The sequence below is a fragment of the Antrostomus carolinensis genome, unplaced genomic scaffold (assembly GCF_000700745.2).
Source record: "Antrostomus carolinensis isolate BGI_N321 unplaced genomic scaffold, ASM70074v2 scaffold9535, whole genome shotgun sequence".
In the NCBI taxonomy this organism is placed as follows: Eukaryota; Metazoa; Chordata; class Aves; order Caprimulgiformes; family Caprimulgidae; genus Antrostomus; species Antrostomus carolinensis.
Genome location: NW_010318438.1, coordinates 13,212 through 36,066, shown reverse-complemented (window position 1 = coordinate 36,066; position 22,855 = coordinate 13,212). Strand labels below are relative to the sequence as shown.

The 22,855-nt window shown below is 42.9% G+C and overlaps 1 protein-coding gene across 1 annotated transcript in view; it reads right to left on the bottom strand.

Annotated features, from left to right (window-relative positions):
• GLI3 (GLI family zinc finger 3) overlaps positions 1–22,855 on the bottom strand; it is a 41,455-nt gene that overhangs the window by 14,922 nt on the left and 3,678 nt on the right. The window lies entirely within an intron of this gene.

Sequence of the window (22,855 nt, the reverse complement as noted above, 5' to 3'; positions counted from 1 at the left end):
ACACTGGAAGTAGGACCTGCAATAATCTTAGTGTCCCATTTCTTTCTCCATGTGTTTTTTTAGAAGAAAGGAGTGTCTAAGCATATCCTAGGTGATTGCTTGGCACCCATTAGCTATTCAATACATAAACAAAGGCCAAATGTGCTCTCACAGTAGTCAAACAGCAGGAAGAAAGCTTCTTCCTACCGGTGGAATGAGTTAGGAACAACAGGAAAAGAATGATTGTCACCTGCAACTGAGATTGCATCTGAAAGCAAAGTGTCATTTGGTGGATAAAGCAGAAAACGTTGGGAAAATCTCCTGATTCTGCTTTCTAACCTGGACACACTGCCCTAGCCCATGCCAGGAGAAAACTGGGAAGAGACCACGCTGTACTGGTATAGTGTCATAAATTAGTGGCACAGCAGAAGGCAAATCACCATCATCAAAAATGGGTTTAAATTCAATTCTACAATGACAATTTCTGACTTTTATATTCTCACAGTTATTTCCCTGCATTTTAAAAATTTTCAAAAGAGGTGCTAAAGAACTTCTCACTAAATCTCACTCCTGACATCAAGCAGAAGCAGCATTTAAGCCATCTTCTAGCACAAATCTCCCTCTGGACTGTACTACCACAGAAAGTCCCTCAAACCAGCAGAGCTGCTGCATTTGCTGCATCAAAGACAAAGTGTGAATGGGGGAAAAAGCATCACAGTGGGATGGCTGCTGAACACAGCTCAGCCCACAGCTGGACGAGGAAGACATGGAGCCCACGGGCTGCAGAGAGGAAACGTGCAGGGACTGTGTCCAGCAGGAACAGGGTGGATAGTTCTGAGGTTGGTTTGGATGGGAATTAGCTGTTCATGATCTGGAAGTCCTGCAGGGAACACTCTTTTTTCTGTGTTTTGCATAAGGGATGTAGACTTGTCCTTAAGTCCAGGTAGGGTTAGAAACAGGAGGAGGGTTCCTGGTCATCAAGGCCATCCCTCGCTGTGGCAAGTGCTGCTACACATAATCCTGGTCACGAACAGAACAAGCCTCATCTTCTAAGTACGCTGGTGATCTGCTCCCTCTGCTCCCAGTGGAAGGCTCTTCTAGGAACTCATTCCTCTGCTGGTTAGCAACTCATTTCTAGCTTCAATTTATTCACAGCCAATTTATATTCATTTGTTCTTGTGCCAACACTCCCTTTTAGCTTAACCAGTTCTGCTTCCCTGCGCGGTGTCTATTTCTTCCCCTCCCCTATCCCAACTAGCTGACAGACAGCACTCTCCTCTCTGCCTTCATTTGTTGGATTAAACAAGCTAGTTCCTTCTGGTCTTTTCAAGGATAACCAAGTCCTCATTCCCTCTCCTACCCTGCTTTGGTTTGAGGTGTGGAAGTCTCTGTGTCCTGCCTAGCATTTTGTTCCCAGGTTCCTTCCAGGACAGTGTCAGTCCATCCCTCCTCAGTGGTCCTCTCAACCCTCCTCTTCACCTGCTCTAGTACGACTTCAACCTTCTCAACCAGAATAGCATGAAGTACACTAGACCTCACTAGACTCGGCAGAACAGAATTCAAACTTCCTTGTCCTGAATCAGGTGTAACTACAGCTCTCTCCTTCACTTTGGACTTGAGACCAAAGCATCCGAGTACCTAATAGCTTGTGATTCTGCCCCTTCTCACAAGAAAACTTGGGAAATAGTATCTGCTACTACAGCTACAGTAGAGGTGGAGACTTGAGGCTCAGGAAGGCTAAAACCCACATGCACAGAAGTATTTAGGTCTTTGATTCCCACTAGAAGTAGTCACTTGTTCATGAGTGGTGTGCATACTTTTGAGGTTCTTGACCCACACAGCTTCCCAAGATACCCGACTGATTGTAAAAAGAATATCAGCATTCAGAAAAGTGACAGGGCAGCACTTAAGCAAGTCCCCACGCTCGCCTGCTCCCCAGGGATGCAATCCAGGGCTCATCACTGCTCCTCACTACCATTTTAGGTAGTCAAGCAACTCAGAGATGACATCAGGCAGGCCTCCCTGCCATCTCATTAACATCTCGATAAAGATTAACTCTACAATCCACAGCAAGATGGACAGACAAAAGCTTTGTAAAGAAGTCAGGATATAAAGGAGGTCCTGGTGAGGCAGGAAATACCCTGTGACAATAGAAATCCCATGGTGGGGAGGAAAAAAACCCCCTGCATCTCCGTGGAGTGAAAGCCCCAGCAGTCTTTTCGAACACATTCCAATCACTGCAATCGAGTCTCTCGCTAACCTCTGTGACTCTCTGTTAGAACAATGCATGCATTTTAATTTCCTCTTATCTGCTGGAAAATAGGTACAGATCCTGTCTGTCCTTCCCCTCCTAAAGATAATTTTGCAGGCTCAACCAGGCTAAACAACCGCAAGAGACTGATGTCTCCTCCCTGCTGCACAAGTCAAGAGGACACTTTTGACCTTGTATCCTTAGGGTGGCATAAGTACTTAAGCCATTTTTAGTTCCTGAGACGGAAGAAGGACTTAAGCTGCTTTAAACCTTTACGGTGGCATAAATGCTTAAGCTGCTTGCAGTTCCTAAAGCCAAGTCGAAGCTAGAGCTATACATGAAGAACTCTGCATTTCTGCATAGGCACATGCTGATGGAGAAGCTCAGATAACCATCTCCACTCTTCTTTCCCTTCCTTTGGATGCATTTATTGCTATTCTATCAGAGTTCTTGAGGCTGTCTTGCATACTTTATGGAAGATTTAAGAAAGGCTGTTGTGACAGATCTCTGCTAACGCTGATTAGCGACATGGCAATTTATACAACCCGCTGATCTGGTCCAAAGCAGGTCAGTGCCTCGACAGTCTTGACACCTTTGCTGAAATGGAAAACCCACCGTTAAAATCAGCTGGATCTTAAGAGCAGTGCATGGCAATTTCCTCCGTGTATAATGAAGGTACTAAATACTGTGTCCACACACCGTGCTCCTCACCTCGCGGCGTTTGATCTTGTCATTCAATCTCAAGACTTGATTTTCAAAGTTTCCCACCATTAACACCCTGCTCCTCCTTAGATTTGGTCATGATTATAAACCTAAATGGGGACTAGCAACATATCACGTTTCAGTAATCAGATATTTTTGGTGTTACATGTGAAAGAAGGGACTGTTACTTTTTTAATGGTACTAAAAAAATATGTACTACAAATATTTGTAACTCCAATGTGACTAAAAAGATTTTACTCATGAAAAAAAATCAAATCACTAAAGAAAGTTAGAGTCAAAAAGATGGTTATTTCAAAAAGGAGTGGAGTATGTGGAAAACAGGATATATAACATACGCTACTTTACCAACTTAATATACGAACTCTATGTCAGTGACTGTTAATTACAAGAAAAAAATTAGACCTCAGTCAGCACTCCAGCTGAATTCATGCTTGAAGCTCATTTATTACTGTGCCATTCTGGATTCCCATCTCTGTCCCTTGAGAACTAGCAATAGCAGTCAATGAAGAAAGGGAGGGATCAAAATTAGAAGCCTAAGTCAACTGAAAAATAATGATGATTTATAACTTGAGACAGCCCACAGAGGTAGATGGACAGGGATGACAGGCACAGGAGAAGGGCAGCATGGAAACCAACGGCTGGAAGAGGGGATGGAAACAGTAAGGAGGAATGTGGTGGGGGGAGATCACATTATGTTCTGGCCACGCTGAGATGCTGCATGGTTCTGCCCTGTAACAGCTCATCACTTTTTCTTAACAAGATCATTGAATGTTGTGAGCTGGAAGGGACCCACAAGGATCATCCAGTCCAACTCTTGTCCCTGCACAGGACAACCCCAACATTCACACCATGTCCCTGAGGGCACATGTTGGCCAAATGCTTCTGGAATCTTGTCAGGCTTGGTGCCATGAGCACCTTCCTGGAGAGCCTGTTCCAGTGCTCCACCACCCTCTGCCTCAAGAACCTTTTCCTCATGGAAAAGTGGAGTTTACTATAAGCCTGAGCAGGGGTCAACTTTTTGCCCCAAACATTGTTTAACCAAGCCATGGCAAATCAAATGATTTTTTTTTAATGAATAGGCTTGGAGAAGTCTTGTTCTCTAAACGTGGAACTGTATTACTAATAAACAGAAATATGCTAATTCAAAGGACACAACCCAGCAGGACTGTTTTCTTCTCACCTCCCTGTTTCAGCTGAAAATAATATAGGTCTGATTATTTTTTTTTTTCATCTCTCTGAACTAACAAGAACAATAAAAGTTCTCAATCTCAAAGTTAAAAAAAAAAAAAATATTTTCTTTCTGCTTCTCCTTTTGTTCTCTTGCAATAAATTCTGTAGTTGTCTTTGCTGCCTATCAATAGGTTAAACATAGCCAACTTGTATGTTTAAATGCTAAAGACAGAGAAGTCCCCAAGGATACGTCAATCGTTGGCTCTTGTACAAAGAAAATACTGTATTTTGCTCAGAAGAGCTTTCTGTGGCAATTTAAACACAGTGAGACAGACACAATATCCTGGAGAGAGGAAAACCTGCCTTATTACATTCCTGACCCAAGCGAAAGGATCTGCCCTTAGGACATAAAGAGAAGCAGTGGGGGGAAAAAAAAGAGAGGAAAGTTATCTAATCCTAAAAATAAAGACAGCGGTTCATAATACAGCATGACCTTCTTTTAATCTCTGATATCGTCGTTACAGAGTGTGGATGTGATACAGGACCAACAGGGCAAACACAGCTTGCTCCTCAGGCTGGGAACCGACTCCCTCAGCCTACGTTTCCAGGTTTTGGACAGCTTTTTGGGAGGCTTTGGGATATTTTGTGGAAGGAATGGAACTTACTTTGGGATATTACAGGGATTCTTTCCCAATAAGATCACATCTTGTTCTTGTTTCATTTAATATACATATATTCACGTATACAGTACAGTTAAGTCTGTTAGCAGCAAAGTGCAGCTCCATCAAGGGCAATGTTTTACAGCTTTGCCTTGATTTCCTGTGGAAGAGCTATAAAGCAACGGGCAGAAATTGAATTTTATTTCCTAAACCTGAAAATTTAATAAATGAGATTCTGCCAGAACATCAACATAAATGTTGTGGACATTAATCATTCCACTTTTACAGTGGTAGAAAAGATGCTTTGATGAGTCTCAGCTTTGTTTCTTCTCTGATGTTCTTTTCCATAACTCTGTCTAAAATCAAGTGCCATCTCTTTCTCAAAGGTTGCATTCTTGTCTTACTAGCTGGGAGGTTAATAGGTGAAGCTGGTATGTTACAGGAATTCCAGCTTTCTTTACTTCCCCCCCCCAAATGTATGGAAATAATTTTTCAGTGCGTGCTGCTGTGATAACTGGGTTTTGCCAGTTCCTCCAGCAGTGATGCTCTGGTTTGCATTTGCTTTTAGTTCAACTGAGGTATCACCACTTCCATATTTCATGATGTTACAAAACAAAACAAAACAAAACAAGCTCCACCTCTCTCTTCAACCAACTGAATCTGTGACCTGCTCAAGGACAGGGCTGACTGCATTTGTGTGAGGGAGCATGTAACTGCTAACACCAACAGAAAGAAAAGCTTTTGCTGGAGAGTAATCCCTTTTGGAAAAGGCAACCTGACAGGTAGAACCCCATTACAACTTTCACCTTCACCAAGACTTCAGCAATGCACAGAAATCACCTTAAGGGAAAATAATCTTACATATCCATGTTTGGCTCGCTTTAACTTGGTGGTTTTTATGTTCTTCACATTCAAATTACACCTACACCTTTAAGGTCCCTTCCAACCCATACCATTCTATGATTTTACCTGTCTTCCATGTAAAGGTCACAGGAGAAAAATTTAGGGAAATTTGGTGCCTGCAGCATAAACCAAGAGACCCAAGATGGACTAGCAAGGAGAAAAGCAGGGGGCGAAAGAATCCAGGTGAAGTGTGACCCAGTGATGGAGAACGTGGATCAAAAGGTGAGGGCTGGAAGAAGAGACTGCTGCCTAAGTGATCAAATGGTGATGTTGGCCTTTAGGATGCAACAGCAACTGAAGGTGGTCTTCTCCCAGATCCTGTACCCTAGCCCTGCACTGATGATCTCCAGCCTGTTCTGCCTGCTTTCCTTTCTCTTCTCCCCAACACACCTGCACACACAAGCTCTTTCCACAGGCTTTCTCAGAGGTGCTACAGCCTGAGATGCAGGAAGGATTCCTGCCTTCAGGAAACAGCTCTACAGCACAGAGTCATAGAATTATAGAATGTTGGAAGGGACACACAAGGATCATCCAGTCCAACTCCTGTCCCTGCACAGGACAACCCCAACATTCACACCATGTCCCTGAGGGCACATGTTGGCCAAATGCTGCTGGAATCTTGTCACGCTTGGTGCCATGAGCACCTCCCTGGGGAGCCTGTCCTAGTGCTCCACCACCCTCTGCCTGAAGAACCTTTTCCTCATGGCCAACTTTGCACGACTGCAAGGAGGTGCAATGCCTGTTCCAGCCATCAGCTTGCAAGAGAGGAGATCCTCATTGCAAAGAGCTCCACATTCCCTACAAATCGGTTACACATTCCTCTCTCAACCTAGTCAAAGCAGTAGTGCACAAACACGAGCAGAGTTTTACCTACAGTTGGATGGGGAAGAGGGTAGAGACTGGCCTGAAACCAAACATCTGCCCTTCAGCAGGTCTGAGATTACAGTGAATGTTGCCTGGAAAATGCACCGTCTGATACTCTCTAGGAGTGACTGAATATGGAAGGAGAGAAAACCACCTGAGGCTCAACTTCAAAATTTTCTGCTTCATGAGCTTTGCATTTAGGGATCAAAAATTGATTTTACGTGCAACTGCTACAGAATTTCCAGGAAAACCAAGTTAAAGCCCATTAGAACTCCCTCCCAGGCAGTACCCAATGCGAGCAATGGCCGACGTCCTTCTTTACAAATCTGAAATCACATGCAGCTCTTTACAATCTTTAACAAAAACATACATGAAAAAACAGACTTTACCTTAAAAAAAACCAAAAACCTAAAAAACCTGAACAGCCCAGCACTTAACATTGATACAGATGTTCATGTAACACACTTAAAAGCATATATTCTAATTCTGGATTTTTCTCACTAGCAAAAAAAAAGACCACAAAGGACTCCTGCCAGCACACTTGAGAAGGAAGTCATCATAAAGAGGCATTACAAGAAGGTATTTCATCTTATTTGCAGATAGTATGAAGAATGAAAATACCATCCTGATTTCCTAAGAAGCACAGCAGCACACACAAGGCAGAAGAACTAAATACTTTGGATGTTTTCCCACATTGCTGCAGAAGACTAAAATCTATAAGTCTCCTTCCTGCCACCATAACTCATCCAACTTCAATGGAAATCAGACCTGCTGTATATATTAAACCTGAAATTAACTGTTCTCCCCCCATATTGTTTGGCTTTGATAAATTCCAGCCATTGCTCCTAGCAGAGACGTGCAGATCTTGGTTCTACGAGCTGCTCTGCTCACTCGGGCTCTTACAGCAGCCTGGAGCCCATTAAATTCGATTGGGTCCAAACACACCGAGCTCTCTGCAAGAGTGGGGCTTTAGCAGCTCTTACAGTTAGTTATTGAGCTGTGGGTTCAAACCATGCTCAAAGTAATACTGTTTTCCTTTAGAACAGGGCATGTTCACAGGAAAATAAAATGGGAAGAGATTTCTAATCTTGACATTCCACAGCACGGACCAGACTGGTGGAGCCAAGAAATAAATGCTCAACAGTAAAGATGCCTAGAGCAGGAAAAAAAAAATGGAAGTAGAAAAACACCCACAAAATATCCCAACAACTGTGGGGCACCAAATGAATATGTAAAGCCAGAGCTGGTTTATAAAAACTGTATGGCTCTAATGACAAAAATCTGATAGAATTTACACTGCCTTTCAGTGAAGGGGTTTGGAAATAGACTGCAAGCAGGTCAGTACCAACAGGCTCTTCGAGTTAAAACGTAACCGTATATTACAGCAGCTTTATATCATTTTATATTAGCAGAGACAAACCGCTTAATCCCATGAGCCAACTTATAAATCTACGAAAGGCTATAGCAAGAGAGAACAAGGAAAAGCTGAAAAGTACCATTTTGACAAGATTCTTGAAGCCTTCCAATCTCCCAGACTGTTAGAATGGATCATGGAGCAATGCAGAAGGATTAGCAAAATACTTGCTCTCTTAAAAAAAGAAGTTAAATCATGGCTTTCTTTTACTGAAAATGCTGTGCTCCTAATGGGGGGAAATCGCAAGGTAAATGTCAGACAGTTAAAGGTGATCTGCTCTTCAGGATGTATTAAGCATATTGCCACTAACACTAACCATGTAGACAAGACTCGCTAAACAATACACACGTCGGTTGGACTCAGCCTTGGACCAGATTTCACAAAACCATGCGTTTTCTTCTGCTTTTAGTACTTTGTAAATGATTAGAGCACAGCTAACAACGATCCACTTAAAATGAAAGACAATATATTCCTCAGCAGGATCTTCCTGTGTAAATCAATTAATAAGTCTAATTAAAGAATTCTTTTATTTAATTTAAAAAAAAAAAAATATATATTTTTTAAGAGTCCTATGTTTACCACATGGACACATTTAAACTGCCTGCATGATAAAAACAGCAACGATTTGTCTGCACAGAGAAACTGCTGAATAGCATGAATATTTTTTTTCAATAAATGCACTTACTGTTCTCTTATACATAATCTACAAAAGCTGCAGTTCAGATTAGGAGATAACGCCTGATCCACTTTTTGCAACTCAACAAGAACCCTATGAAAGCTGGGAACATAGTGACTTAAAAATACACAACATTTTTCACAGAGACTCAAGAAAAATGATGGCATTACCAAAATCTTTACTAGGTGATATGTTTTAATGTTTGTTTTGATTCCTGGGAGAATTAATCCAGCATCGGTGGGTAACAGAAGCAGGGCTGTGTTAAAGCCATGACATCATGACTGAACTGGAGAGAGTCTTTGGGGCGCTTCCTTCCCCACACCTCTAAGAAACATTTCTAACAAGCTTCAGCACGTGAACAGCTTGTGGCTCCTCTGCCACCTCCCTCGGCTTTTTTCCACTGGACATCCATTCAGAATTTACCTCTCACACCCGTGCTAGGCTCGCTCATCCCTGTCACATCCTGGCAAAGTTGGGTTAGCAAAGGTCTCTGTCACCTGTTAGATGTCAGTTGCCACACCTTGAATACTGGGTTCAGTTTTGGGTTCCTCACTCCAAGAAGGACATGGAGGTGCTGGAGTGTGTCCAGAGAAGGGCAACGGAGCTGGGGAAGGGTCTGGAGCACAAGTGTGATGAGTTTCTGGCTGAGGGAACTGGGGTTGGTGAGCCTGGAGAAAAGGAGGCTGAGGGGAGACCTTCTGGCTCTCTACAACTCCCTGAAAGGAGGGTGTAGAGAGGTGGGGGTGGGTCTCTTCTCCCAGGTCTCTTTTCTCTGTCCCTGACAGGACAAGAGAAAATGGCCTCAAGTTGTGTCAGGGGAGGTACATATTGGATATCAGGAAAAATGTCTTCACTTAAAGGGTTCTCAGGCACTGGAACAGGCTGCCCAGGGAAGTGGTTGTCATCATCCCTGGAGGTGTTTAAGAGACAGGTAGATGAGCTGCTCAGAAATATGGTTTAGTAGTGGACAGGTACGGTCAGACCCGATGATCTCAAAGGTCTTTTTTAACCAAACAATTCTATTATTCTCTTCTATGATGTTCCAGGGAGCAGTGGCAGATATACTTCTGTCACCTCTCTCTTGCCACGGGATAACATTTTCTATTCTCTCTTATATACCATAAACAGTCTTATGTTGTAGCTAGACCACAGACATCTGTTTAAGCTGTTGGAATGAAAACTGTGCAGGATCTCTTAGTAGAACATGGGGGTATCACTTAACACACTTAGAAAAGAGCCAAGGCCAGGTTTTTTTCTGCTCTGCATTCCACACACTAACTTTAACTGACTTGCAGTGAACTTAACAGGTGCTTCTGGTAACTAAAAATCAATCCTAAATACCCTGCTTTATCTCAAAGATTCATCTCTTCTCCTACATACCCCTGTGGCACCATCTGAACAGGACAGACTCATGCTGGCAGCCAACCCCAAAAGTCGGCAGGAGTAAACCAAAGGGCAGACCTGTATCTCTGTAACACTCCCTCATCCAAAAACAATCAGAGCTGGAGCTTCCAGAACATGATATAAACCACACTTCTTTGTTCAGGCTTTTTTTGACTATCTGGTAAGTGTCGGAATCCCCTTGGCAATTAATTTCCTGGCTGGTAATCCCTTGGCTCTGATCCACGCAGAGAAAGTGGCTGCACTGGAGGGAGACTTTGCCAAATGAAGTGGTTTCTTGATTTAAATGACAGTGGCCAAGCCTCAAAACTTCTGATGTGCCCTGCATAATGAAGTAAGCTCAGCTCACTGTTAAACACTCTCTAAGCTGAGTGTAACATGGCAAATGGTCAGATACTGCAAGCAGATACTGCAAGCAGCATTTTTTTGGTTAACTGTGGTAGTATTAGAAATAATTTAGGCACAAGAAAGATCCACCAAAACTATCCTAATAGTAGTGAGATACAGAAATATACATCACGGTCCTGGTTTTTGCTAAGACAGAGTTAAAAACCAGAACAATCGTATGATAATTAGCACTGGTAACAGTTTAAAGGATAAAGCCTTTATTTTACAAACTTTAAGAAAAACTACACTAACAACAACAAAAAATCACTGCATACTCATAGTGTATCATGCTTCTATAGTCTCAGCTCTTGCACAGAGGTACAAAACTCTTGTAGTAATCCTGTCTAGTGCTGGGTACTGGGAAAACAATCTACAACGCACAGCTCAGAGCTCCAGGGATGCTTCTCCCTCACAGCCATGCCAGGTGAGCTTGATCAGATTTGACATATATATATATATAAAACTTTTTTTTTGGATGCTTCTCCCTCACAGCCATGCCAGGTGATCTTGATCAGATTTTACACACAGACACACACACACACACACATATATATATATGTATAATTTTTTTAAGGTCTTCTGAGACAAAGGCACAGAGAAGCTGTGTGGGCACAATTCCTATAAGCAGACAAACTCTCAGGAACATTTTGACTAAGTTTCCTTTAGTTTTTGATTGTTTCCTTTAGTTTTTGACTAAGTTTCCTTTAGGTTTTGACCAAGTTTCCTTTAGTTTTTGACAAATGCTATCACAGGAGGAAGAAAGTTGGTACCGTGCTCACGTGTGCTGTGAAGAGTGAGATATTATCTTTTTAATTAACTCAGTCTAAAGTGATGCAGGTCTGAAATGAAGTGTTCCAATCCTGGACTTTTCAAATTAGGAAGCATCATAAATAAATAAATACAGGAAAGTCACTGGTCCTTCATACTCCAGAATGCTAAAAAACAAACAAAAAAAACCCCCCAAAAACCACACAAAACCATACTGGATCTCCCTGGATGCATCCCCTTTCACATTGTCCTGACATGGAGGGCTGGGTAGGACATACCTTAAACAAGGATCATAAATAAAACCAATGCCAAGAGAATAACGGAAGGCCCAGGACTGGATGAGGCTTTGAGCAACCTGGTCTAGTGGAAGGTGTCCCTGCTGATGGCTGGGGGGTTGGAACTGGATGATCTTTAAGGTCCCTTCCAACCCAAACCATTCTATGAAAAAAAAAGGACAGCGAGCATTTTAGGTACAAATAGTTGTGGAACAAGCTCTTGCCCTCACCAAAAACACTCTGGAAAAGATCCCTGAATTCAAGGCTGCTGGGGTAAGGTGCAAACTAGAAGCAAAGGATGGGCTTAGCTGTGTTGTGCTTCTCTCTGAAAATGGAGTGAGTGCCTACCTGCTGCTGTGCTGCTGCTGTTCTTTCTTCTAGCGCTTTCTTGACACATGTAGGAGAGGATAAAAGCCTAATGGGTGCGGGTGTCAGCACAATATAAATTACTGCAAGGAAAAACTTGATGCATGGCTTGGGATCTGAAAGAGGAATGTCCACCATTGTTTGTGATTATGGATCACATCACAATCTAATAGCAATTTTTATTTAATCAATAATTTCCATGCTGAACAGACAGCCCTGTTACAGAGAATCGACAAGCAGGTACTGATAGCGACAAGGCTTGTTATTAATCTTTACCCTGCCAACATATCAACCAAACTACTGTAAAAAAGCACCACCGAGATGGTCTTTCTTTTTCTTTCTTTCTTTTCTTTCTGTCTTTTTTCTGTCTCCTTCTCTTTCCTTCTCTCTCTCTGCTTTTTTTTGCTCCCTTTCTTCCTTCGCCTTTCTTTTCTTTTTAGCTACACAGCCCCATTACCCTTCTCCCTTTCCAGGTATGGAATGTTTCATACACTTTAGATTCAAAGTTTATTTGAAAAACCTGGGGCTTGAATTACACAAAAAGGCAGTTCATATTAAGCAATTTCACAAATCAGTGGGACCTAGCCCAGTGCTCAGTGTTAGCCATTACAGGCTAATAAATCATACTTTCTCTTTGAGATGTCAATCGCCAAAGTGCTTTGTAAAAATGTTGGCATCTGTAATTCAGCGAAGCCTTTTCATCTTGAAATAAGATGCTCCAGACTGATAACAAGAATAATCCTCTCTTGATCAAAAAAAAAATCTGCATTTTACCAATTAAAGCTGCTGCCAGAAGCCAAACGGAGCAGCACTGAGACTCCGCTGTAGTTTATCTCTGCTAAACACAAGGAGGGATACAGTTAGAGCTTTGTTTCATTTTCAGCTTGACTACTTTATCTCACGGAGAACTGCGGCATCTCAGTCCTGCGATACACGTAAGAATGGTATATGTAAGACCTCATACCTACAGTGCAAGTCACCAGAGGACCCACTCCTGACAAAACCACCACCCATTCATTTTCTAGATTACGTACCCGACACCTGGAAGAAAAGTCATGCTGACACTAAACTTTAAGCACTGGGAAACATTAAATTTGTTTCACCACGATAAAAGGCTCATCTTTTTTTTTATTATTATTATTATCCTTTCTATTAAGAGGTTGCACAAACAAAAGAGACTGCAAAAATGAATCCACGCAGCCCAGCTCTCTCCAAACCAAATGCAAAGCTGCACTCCTATTTAGCTTGCCTAGCCCTGCGCGTGCTGATCTGCCACTTCTTGCTGAGAAAAAGCACCTCCATGTGCAATAGCTGGGCCAGCACTCACAGATTTCTGTTCTTCGAAGCACTGAAGTTCTATGGGCAAACCTTTTAGGTAGAATGTGGCCAAGATGGCCAATGGCATCCTGGTCTGTATCAGGAACAGTGTGGCCAATAGGACCAGGGAAGTTCTCTTACCCCTGCCCTGGGCACTGGTGAGACCGCACCTTGAGTGCTGGGTTCAGTTTTGGGCCCCTCACTCCAAGAAGGACATGGAGGTGCTGGAGTGTGTCCAGAGAAGGGCAATGAAGCTGGGGAAGGGTCTGGAGCACAAGTGTGCTGAGTTCCCAGCTGAGGGAACTGGGATTGTTGAGCCTGGAGAAAAGGAGGCTGAGGGGAGACCTTGTGGCTCTGTCCAAGTCCCTGAAAGGAGGGGGGAGAGAGGTGGGGGTGGGTCTGTTCAACCAAGGAACAAGTGACAGGACAAGAGGAAATGGCCTCAAGTTGCACTAAGGGCAATTGAGATGGGATGTGAGGAAGAATTTCTTTTCTGAAAGGGTTCTGAGGCATTGGAAGGGATTGCCCAGGGCAGTGGTGGAGTCCCCATCCCTGGAGGGATTGAAGAGTCATGTAGACACAGTGCTGAGGGACATGGGTTAGTTGAGACTTGTCAGTGTTGGGTTAATGATTGGACTTGATGATCTTAAAGGTCTTTTCCAATCAAGGTAATTCTGTGTGTTTCTGTGTAATACCACAGTGCAGAGACACACCACACCAAACAGGGGACTCCAGAAGGTTCGAGGTGAATCTTCCACTGCTTCACTCCAGTAACACAAGATATGTAACAGAAATCACTTAATCAGCAGTAGCAAGGCAGGAAAAAGCTGCACAGAAACTGGACTAGCTCTGTCCAGGCAAATTTGCATTGTCCTGGCTCGCTGGTCAGGACTGAAAGGTACCTGGAGTCAATGCATGATCCCAACCTTCCTAGCAGCTTAGGCAGCAAAAAAAAGCAGGCAGGGACTTCCCTTTTCTCTCTTCTCCATGATATGCCAACAAGAGTCAGGAGCTGAGGAGCTCCCTCAGTCTGCAGCTTTGCTCTTGCCTACACGTTTGTCACTCAGTCAGCATGGGTTCTCCTGGGACTTGGCTGGCAGCTTCTTACCCTACACTTCTCCCCAAAACTGGAAGTCACCTATGAGACATCATTAACCTGGAAGAGTTCACTAGCTAAACTAACTCTCAGGCAAAATAAACACTTCAAAGAAGTAGGTATAGCCACAAACCACCTAAACAGTGCTTTGTGATGAAAAGCAGGGACAGAGGCCAAACCCTGTTCCCTGCCATTCACAGCCCTTTCCACTCAAGTGCCCACTTGTTACCATTTAAATTTAAATGGCTAGAGGAACTTCTCAGGGCATAGGAGGAGCAGCTCTTCATCCCTACCCACAACAGTGCTAAAGAAGGCTATGTAAACGACCTGTCATAATTTAGCAATCTCTTTTGGGGACACCAGTTCAAAGACAATTACTTTGGCAACTCATATGTACAGCAGCCATAGCAGCGGCAGACTAACAACAAGTTTTCCTAATGCTGTGAAAGAAATGCTAATTACAGAGGAATTAAAATTAAAAAATGATTACATTTCTCTCTCTAAATCCCCTCTTAATACTTCACAGATTAGGGTGGATTTATTTTTTTGTAAACCTTTCTCTATCAAAAAAAAAAAAAAAGAAATCCCCACTTTATTTTATTTTATTATTTTTTTTTCCCCTTCCCCTCTGTGATTCATCAAAAGCCAGACTCTAGGTAGGGGAACTGCCGACGCGCTTGTGTAGCTGAGTGCTTAAAACAACCTGAGCCAAAGCACAGCTGGCCTTTGGGTCAAGCCCAGAGTGAATAAGATCTCTTCAGAAGGCAGCAGTGCTGAGGTTTAACACTGCTGGAAGGCAGAGGGCATCACGGTGGCTGGCACGGAACAAGGACGTGCTGGGAAGGCAAACAGGGATGGTGCCAGACCCTGAGGGCTACTGAGGCTACGGAACAGCAGCGAGGTCTGGCTGTGGTTACTTAACCTTAGAACCCAAGAGCACGTACCTGTTACCTTTGATGGGGGGTTAAAGACTTGCTTCATTTGAACAAGTCTGTGTTAGGTATCCATACAGAAACCGAGAAAGAATGAACATGAGGAATTTTTTCACCCAGAGGGTGGTGAGACACTGGAACAGGTTGCCCGGAGAAGTTGCAGATGCCCCGTCCCTAGAGGCATTCAAAGCCAGGTTGGATGGTGCCCTGGGCAGCCTGATCTAGTGGTGGGCAACCCTGTCCACAGCAGAAGGGTTGGAACTGAATGATCTTTAAGATCCCTTCCAATCCAAACCATTCTATCACAGAATAATTAATGCTGAGAAAGACCTCGAAGATCATCAAGGCCAACTGTCAACCCAACACTACCATGCCCACTATGATGCTATGATTAGGGGCACAGATCTGCTCACTAGCTTTCCTGTGCCATGTCATGAGTTACTGGTTTTAGCAGCCTATAATCCAGCACAGTAAGGTGGTGTCTTAATTATAACTCAGCCTTTACTCATGGTTTAGTGGACTTGTCACCATGAGGTTAATGACTGGATTTGATGATTTTAAAGGTCTTTTCCAGTCAAGGCAATTCTGTGATTCTTTAAACAGGCAGTGAGGAACAGATTTCAAAATCTAAGATTTCACAATCTAAAAACTTCTGGACTGATGTTTCTCATGATTATTTGCTCCAATCCCTCCTCCCTCTCTCCCCTCCCCCTTGTTCCCTCACAGCTACAAAGGTCAAATATACTGAGGGGACGCACAAACTGGAAAAAACCTTTCCACAGCACTCACTTGCCTCTGAAACAACTCCCTGCCTTCTCCAGGCTGTCCCAACCTTCAGCCCAAGCTCTGGGCTTGTCTCACTTGAAGAAAGATCTATTTTGTCCACAGCATTGCTTCTCCAAATATGGATTAGGGTCCAGACCCCAGTGAGTAAAAAAATAAAATAAGATGAAATAGAATAAAACCACCACCAACACCCCCTTTGCTGTTGTACGTAAAACACTCTCCTTTTGTCAGGGAAAAAAATGATTACTATAATGGATTTCATGTTCTTATCTATTCCTCACTCTTTTCAATTTAAAGGAAATATTTCTGAACCTTTCAGGGCAGTAGCTGTCACTGCCACGTACAATGAGCCCGCGAACGGGCGGAAGCCTCTCCATGTTACCGTGCCGGAGCCAAATAAAACCATAATGAAAATGCCACTGCAAAGAAGAATTAAAAATTCAATAAATCCCTGCAGGTACATGGAGATGCATGCAAGCTGGGATGTGTAATTATACCTCTTTGGGATTCTGAAGGGACTTGCTTCAGGTAGCTGGGATCTCACCTGCGGCATGACCAGTGAGCAAGCACACCTCCAGCGCCCAGCAAGAAGAAATGGCTAATGCAGGAAGGACAATCTGCATTTTGGGGCAGTTCTGTGTAATTGCCTCCTTCCAGGTGTAGATACTCACCCAACCAGCTGCTGGTAGAACCTTGCTGGCTTTGGCAGCTCTGGGCTGTTTGCTGATGGAGCAGTTTCTCCTCAGGATCATTTACAGCTCCTGCCACTGCAGCTCTTACTCAGGGGAACTGCTCTAATGTGGTTTATTCTCCTATTGCAGCTGGATCTTTTTTTTGAGAAGAGAGGTGAAACTCTCTCCAGCCCTTACCTACCACTCTCCTATAGGAGAGGAGCTGAGGAAGAAGCCACAGGCCAAAGGCAGCATGGTAGCAGAGGGAGTGAGATTTCCAAGTCTATCGACTTTGAGTGTTCTTCATTATGGGCATCCAAATTCATAGAATCAGAGAATTCTTTTGGTTGGAAAAGACCTTTAATATCATCGAGTCCAATCATAAACCTAACACTACCAAGTCCACCACTGACCCTAAAAACCACACCTACACGTCTTTAAAAATCCCTCCAGGGATGGTGACTCCACCACTTCCCTGAACAGCCTGTTCCAACACTTGACAACCCTTTTGGTGAAGACATTTTTTCCTAATATCCAATCTAAACCTCCCCTAGCACAGCTTGAGGCCATTTCCAAAGAGATCTAAACCTTCAGAGAGTGATGTGCTCTTCACCTCCCAGTCAGACACATTCTTGAGTGTTTTGAGGTGCACACCATTGAGGAAGGCACCTCATATCATGATAGATGCTGTAAAATTTGAGCTGAGGCAGGCTGTGGGCACAGCCCAGGTTTTAAGTAGGTCTCCAACTTCTGGCCAACTTCTGTTGGTCAGAGCTGAACCCATCTTCTTCTTCTGTAGGAGCAGAGAGCAAAAACATTACAAAACTCAAGTCAGGGAACTTCACATAATGGTTGTTCTGGGTATTCTCAGTCCATCATGATTACCTGGGAACATGTAGAGACCTGAGAAACTCAAGAAACTTTCCTCTGGTGTGACAGAGGAGCACGACAGCAAATGCCCCAGGGATTTCTGGGGGAGCCCTCCAAGCACCAGAACTTTGCAAACAGGTAGGAAGACCTCAGCAAATGAAATCCTGAAAGTAAGCCACTGCTGTTAGTTTAGGGCTTTTTGATCTCATCTAATCAAATGTAGCAACAATGAGAGAATTTTATTGCTGTACAATTAAGGAGAAAACACTAACAAAAAAATAGCTCTACAGTTCTTCAAGCATGTTTTTGAATAAAAAAAATAATTATCACCAAGGCTACACAGCAAGGGGGATGAGAAATAGGCAGCGCTGCGTTTTTCTGATTGCCATTGTATTAATATTTAACAATAACTTCAGTCATTTCCTGGAAGGATAATTTTCTTAAACAAACTTTTATCTTTAGTGTCTAACCCTTTGCAATATTTTATTCTTAAACTGATTTCTGGGGGAAAAAAAAAAAAAAAAGAAGACAAACTGCAACAAAAAGCAGATTTATAAAAATATACAATATCTTATTAGCTTCTGGGCGCTCAAGTGCATTTATCACATATTTAAAACAAACCTGGAGCTCAGCTAAGCCCAATTATAATATCTCGCTGGGCAGAGAAATTAATTAAACAGCTGAATGATAAAGACCCCAGCAGCAAACTGAGGCTTTAAAATAAATAAGATTTTTTTTTTAAGAAGAAGAAGAAGGGAAAGAAAGAAACCTATGATACACATGTTGTTTTGTCAGTTGTCAGGGCTGGCAAAAAGGACACAGACACAGCGAAGGATTTGGAGCCTTTCCCCAGCAATCGGGACGTCCTACGCAGTGCGTCCACTCGTAGGTGAGGTCTCCATCTTCGCTGTGAGGGGGGTCCCCAGCTGATGCACAGGATCTGGATGATGATCAGTGTTTGGGCAATTGATGATGTATCTTTTCTCAATCATTATCCTTTCTCTTATGCAGTAATGATTCTGTCCATGACCCTGTTTAACTCTGTACCTCGCTTATTTGCGTTTTGTTTGTTTGTTTTTTCTCTTGCTTTAGAGTAAAATAAGGGGTTTTTTTGTTGTCAAGTTGGTGTCTGTGCCCTTTTTGCCATCCCTGACAACTGGCAAAAGAACATGTTCAAAGAACAATGTGAGCAATCTCTTCAGGAGCTGTAAATAAGACTACCTGGCAGGCGACCGCAGCGGCGGCTCTAACGCAGTTCTCCAACTTGGTGATTTGCAAACGTACCAACGCACGCAACCCCTCTTGCACCAACTTCAAACAACCCCGGGATCCCAGCAGTGCAGCTCAACGACTGAACCAGAACAAGGGCAGAACTTGTCAGGATTTAAGAGCTTTCAGCAAAACCCTTCAATTGCAGCCGGTACCCTATTCCGTAGAAGGATATCAATTATAGATAGTGACTTGCTTTAGCAGGGCAGTCGGTACTGTCAGACGCTAGATAGACAACCATGAAGAATCATGAATCTTTCTATTAACTGGAAGAGGGGGGAAGGGAGGGAAATGGATGGATAGGTGCTATAAATAAGGCAGAGCATCTGAATGGTTTAACACCTTTCCTTTTGGTGTATGTATCATGAAAATTTAACCACGCTGAATTCCGAGTGGCATGTATCATTTGAAAATAAAAGCTCCCGCACCAAAATAATTTTCGGTGTCAAACCCTTCTGGGTGGGTCAATAATGATTCTTTTATGTAGCTTTTTAGTTATTTATTCAGTTTCTGTTCATAAATTCAATCAGAAAACATGGTCTCTTGGGGCCCTAAGCACACTTTCACTAGCACCCACATTTTACACTAATAACAGCAGGATTTTGCTACAGAAAGTAATGCAGAAAAATGCCATCAAATGCTGACTATTGTGTCCAAGATTGCAATTTCTGCTCTAAAGCTATACCATATATTCAGACACAGATTAGGTTTATATTTCCCATTTTATACGTGCTATATCACCCATCACTTTGTAATGCAGACATTGCTAGAATCTGATTCACCTGCAGTTGATTTCAAAGTATAATCAGGTCTGGTCATTCCTAAAAAGATAATAAAGCTATCCTTATGTGACAGAAGGATCAGAATATGTACAAAGTCATATTTACCTCTTTTGAAACACATGCATACGTGCTTGTCTATACCCCCTATGCATGATGGGAATAATGACATCTATAATGTGAACTGTGTGCATTGCATATTGTGGAAAAGCTCTCCTGAGGTCTGATATCTTACTAGTACGTATGTCTACAAACAGCAGCTTTATTCCCCTGAGGGAAAACCAAATCAAACCAAAACAAAAAAACAACCAACAAAACAAACCCCACACTCATTAAAAGACTTTCTGCTAACCTGTGTAGAGCCTGAAAATTTAACCTTCTCAGGATGTACAAGAATACTCTTTAGGTCTTTTTTTCTGAAACTCATCATTTTACAATTTTCCTCTTCCCAGCTGACCTTCCAAAGCCTGGGGAACTGGTTTAAAGAGTTGTACAGGTGAAATAACATTCTAAATATTTCCAAGTCAAATACACATATGCATTTTCCTTTCTACTGACTACATGCTACATACCACGTACTCAATGACATGGGTGAGAGGGAAGGAAGGGGTTTCCTGCAATCCTTTGTGAAGTTCTACATAGCTCACTCGTGCTTCCACTATACAGTTCACTCAACTACCCATAGTATGGGCAAGTAGGTGTGTGTGTACACAAGATGATGTAGTATCACATGTGCAGTGCCGTATCACACCCACACAACCTCTGCACACGTGACCGTAGCTCTCTGCTCATGCTCATCATCCTTTCTGAGCGTCAGGGTATATAGGGAAGCCAGCAGATGTTATCTGGATAAGTCTTACTAAGGCAATTTAAAGCTTTATTGCCTTTATCTATGCCAGTTGCCTCTGCCTTGATGATTACTACCCCACAGTAGAGTTAGCAACTCAGGATGGTTACCTACACTTTTGATGCCCCAGATGGCAGCCCAGCATCTTCAAAACCCCCTTTGAGCTCAGCTGGAGCAACTGAGGCTCTGCTGAGCCTGCCAGCGGGTTGGGAATCAGCCACAGAGCCAGGAGCGGCAACATGGCAGAGCTCTGCTGCAAGATCTGAAGGTTAATGGTGTGATCCTAGCTACAGTCCTACTTGTGCACAAGCTAGCTCAGGTACCTCCAGACAGCATCAAATCTCCATCTCTGGAGATGTTCAAAACCCAGTTGGATGCTTTCCTGTGCAACCTGCTGTAGGGAACCTGCTTTGGCAGGGGGGTTGGACTAGATGATCTCCTGAGGTCCCTTCCAACCCCCACCATTCTGTGATTCCATGAATGTACATGGCCCTGGAGCTGCAGGGTGAAGACCTCATGCCCATATCAAGGCCATTCCTTCTCTCATGTTTGAGCAATGTCTAGCACCATGGGACTCTGGGCTTCACGAGGCCTCCAGCTGCTACTGCAGTGTAAATATGACTGAGTAAAGGTGTCCTCGTGCCATGGAGACACATATTCTCTCTGTGCCTAGCTCAGGTGCACATGCCAAGTGAGGAACTCATCCAGTGCAAAGACACTCAGGTAATGGCAATTTGTATCTACTCAGATTTACCCACCCATATCTGAGAAGGAGCACAGATGAGCCTCATCAGTGGGGAGATTTTCAAGGACCAAACTGCTGCTTAGGGACTGAACACTTTCTGCCGGGGTCCCACACCTAAGCAAGACCAGGACTGCCCACCTGTGAAGCCCTACTGAGACCTGGATTACATTTCCCCAGTTGCTGCAGCTGTACCTCAGATGGCTGCGGCAATCAAAGGCAGAAAAAACGTGGCAGAGACAGACCAGGGTGAAGGACTTTCAAACAGAGTTAGATGTCTAAAACCCTTTACAATTCAGGACAGAAATAACTTGCTCAAGTCACCACAGCAGGGCTCTGTCAGAGCAGCAAAAGAAATCACAAAGCAGGGCACCATCACCGAGTCACGCTGACTTCTACGACGTGATTTGTGCTACTTCAATGTGATGGCTGCGATGATGATGATGATGATGGTTTTATTGTCTTCAGACTATCGAGGCAGGACTTGCACCTCGTAATCTTAAACACCATCATACTGTACCTGTATCCTGAGCCCTGCCAAAAAGAACTCCTTGTACCACAGAAACATTTTGTATCTTCCTTCTTTATGTTTAGGGAAACCTGTTTCAGCGGTTGCCATCGTGCAGAAACATGAGAAATACACTTTTTTTCAGAGCCATCTTGCTCTTGACTCTTATAGTACAGTCACATTCGCTACAAAAATCACACCAAAACCAACAAATGCATTTAAAACAAAACAAAAAACCCCAAACAATCACACTGTGAATTTAATTCACCTGAAACTACAAAACATTAGCTATTAGCTAACAGGCACATTGGAATTCAATTAAATTTGATATCCGGAACTTCAAAAAATCCTCTTCCTTTTTTTCATTACCAAGGGCACTTTTATTCTGAATTTCTCTTTTATTTCATGTATTTTGGTGTAAATTATTTATCATCATCACTAGGATCATTGCTGAATACTGAGAAAGGTTTGCCAGGCATCATAAAGCTTCAGCCTTATAATTATTAGCAAACATAAAGGCTGTGCCTGTGCAGAGCCCCAGGTGATGTCAGTTGGTCTGGCTGTATGGAATCATTTGCAAGACCAACACCTGATCTTTTAAATGTGTCCAACCTTTTGTAGTAGACATTCGTATGGCATTTCTTCCCAAAAAGATGTTATGACACTGAAAGAGTCTCTCATTTTATATTTCATTGTGGCCTATTAAAAAGTTAGAGTATTTTTGGTGCAAAATGTGTCCAAAGGATTCTCAAAAAATGTCCCATATTTTAGTCTGCGATAGTTTTTCATTTATGATTCTTGTTACTGGTACTACTACTACCTAATAATAACCTGAAACTGAAAATACATCTTGATGAATAACTGCAACACCAAAAGGCTCTCACACTCCAGAAGTAAAAGCTGGCACTGCTTTACCAAAGTCATTGCTGCAGCACCAGTTTGCCATGTTGCATAGTGTTTAAAAATATACACGGTGAGTTTTTTTCATTTCTTTTGGGTGGAAAAGTACATTTTTCAACAAGCTATTTTCAGTAGTATTGGCCACATTAGGCAATAGATCTTGCATGATCTCCAAGGCAGTATTAAACAGTTTTCTACAATAAATATGATTCTGATCGTTTGCTGAAGATGTTCCTCTCCAATCTGTACTAGGAATTCCGTTTTTATTCAGATTATTTAGATAGGTTCTATGATGCTGGTAA